At 36.6% G+C, this 2,439-nt stretch overlaps 1 long non-coding RNA gene across 1 annotated transcript; it reads right to left on the bottom strand.

The window, feature by feature from the left end:
* Positions 1-386: 386 nt before the first annotated feature.
* LOC144219497 (uncharacterized) lies at positions 387-1,850 on the bottom strand. Its single transcript, XR_013331435.1, has 3 exons — positions 1,788-1,850; positions 1,036-1,094; positions 387-529 (listed from the first exon to the last, which is right to left on the bottom strand). It is a non-coding gene; the product is annotated as an uncharacterized LOC144219497 (long non-coding RNA).
* Positions 1,851-2,439: the final 589 nt, after the last annotated feature.

Raw genomic sequence — 2,439 nt, 5'->3', positions numbered from 1 at the left:
TTTGAGAGGTAGGGGTGGGTGAAAAGAACAGAGCTCCCTACTTCTCTGCCATCATCCCTCTCACACAAGTCTCTTAGACAACTTTAAACTTTACAAATCATTTTCATGTTCATTATTTCATTTAGTCCTCAAATCAACTCCATGAGATAGGTACTATTTTCCCATTAGAAATGACCACATCCTAATTTCTTAGTGATTTCTCAAGAAAAGTTGAATGTGAATGCTGAGGTTGGGTTTTTTTCCTATGGGAATGTTGGATGCTAAAATCAACAGGTATTTTCAGTTCAAGGCGGTAGACTTGAAAAACACATTTACTTTCTGTTCCTCCTGAAACCATATTTAATACAAGTGTAGAAATACCAAAATTAATACCAATCAAAGCCAAGAGAATGTGGAAGTCATCAATCACAGAAAGATTTTGATACATTTAGAGAAGGCAAAATTAAAATGCAGGACTGATGAATAGGATGATCAAGAAAAGACTGTCCAAAGAAGGGGCTGCACAAGGCCAGTCTGCTTCTGCTGAGCCCTGTTTATAGTCAAGAGAAGAGAGAAAAAAGTTCATTTAATGAGTTCCATGGCTCACTCAGTGTTCCCTTCATAGTAACTCTGTAGGAATTACAACAGATTATTGGAGAGCAAGACAAGGGAACAGGGAGGGAGTGTTGAACCACACACAGGGTGTCAGCTCTGGTTCATTGTCACTACTACCAACTCCATCCAAGACTACACACCCATGGCTTCATGGGCTATAACTGGAGATTTTTGTTTCATAAATTGTCAGATGAGAAGGAATCTTCCTGGCAACTATAATTTGTGGTTATTATAAAAATATTTTATTAATGATTAAATCAATCATATTTTCTCTTAACAAATTTTGTCTCAACATGTTTTCTTCTGCCCAGGCAAATTATCTGAGAATAACCACTTGCCATCTAATATATTTTGTCTCTAAGGACCAGGAAGAGAATGGTCTATATTTCAAAAAAGCATCCTATCTGTCGACTCCCATTTGACAAGAGAAGATATCCTTACCCAAACTTCCTTGTATTGTCCTGAAGCCCCAACACGCATCATATGCTTAATTTTTCCTCCTTGGGAAATAAAACGATGGAAATAGCATGATTGTCATTTATTGTCTTCAAATATATCTGACATCATCATCTTTTTCAGAGTTTAATAAGATATCTTTGCGCAGAATTTGTACAAGCTTGCTATTTCTGTTCAAAGAAACACTACCAAGAAACTGTTCCTTACTGAACTCAAATGATATCATAGGACTTGTGGTTAAATGTCATATCGGGAAATCAATTTTGCTCTTAGAATAGAAAGCGCTTATAATATTTCTCCTTTTTTTTTTTTTCCAAACAGAATTAGGGTCTGAGCAAAACATTTTGTGTCCTACCCACCCCAACTTTGTTGGGGATGGAAGTCCAAGTTTGCTCTAACATACTATAAAAGCTCTCATAACCAGAGCACTAAAGCTAATTTTGTAAGATATGAATTATGGCCAGTGGTATTTTCAATATGAAAAAATAAATACAGTAAAGCCTTGGTTCATGAGCATAATTTGCTCCAGAAACATGCTGGTCATCCAAAGCACTTGTCTATCAAAGCCAACTTCCCCATAATAAATAACAGAAATTTATGTTTCTGTGGAACTCAGATGATTTGTTCCACAACCCAAAAATACTCATATAACAATCATTAACCTACTGCACTATAATACAAAATAATAAAGAAAATACAAAATGTAAAGAAAAATAAACAAATTAACCTGTACTTACCTTTGAAAACCTTCGTGGCTGGTGTGAAGGAGATGAGAGAAAAGGGTTCTTGTGTAGGATGAGTTTCATTATCGCTAACGGATGTTGACTACACTACAGTATTAATAAGCTCTTGTCATATGCTCTACTGAATGTAACCAGCAATAAGGCAGCAGAGGAAAGGGTCTCTATCTGCAGGCAGCCTGACCTGAATGAGGCAAAGCATTCCTAAGCTCACTCTTGTATGGAAAAGCAAAGGACTGCCCATAGGTGCTTTGAAGTGACAAAAAATACACCAGTGCCAGTTGTGGACACCTTCCAATGTTCTGAAAACTCACTGATTAATGCCAAACACCGTGGCCTGAGACAGAGCATCTGAGCATGCGAGATGATCACCCACGATTCCACAGTGGGTGGACTGACAGACGAAGACAGAGAGAGAGAACCATTGGCTCAATTGTCATGTGACATTTGGCATCATGTACTTCTTGTATTGCAAGACATCACTTACTTGTCAAGTTAAAATTTATCAGAAATGTCTACTCATCTTGCGGAACACATGCAGAACAAGTTACTCATAATCCAAACATTTACTGTGTGTCTATAGATGTATATATAATATATATAAAAAAATTTAATATATATATTTTTACTGATCTATAGGATTCTTGGT

Source organism: Crocuta crocuta, unplaced genomic scaffold, assembly GCF_008692635.1.
Source record: "Crocuta crocuta isolate KB4526 unplaced genomic scaffold, BGI_CrCroc_1.0 scaffold99, whole genome shotgun sequence".
Taxonomy (NCBI): Eukaryota; Metazoa; Chordata; class Mammalia; order Carnivora; family Hyaenidae; genus Crocuta; species Crocuta crocuta.
This window is presented reverse-complemented; position numbering and strand designations above follow the sequence as displayed.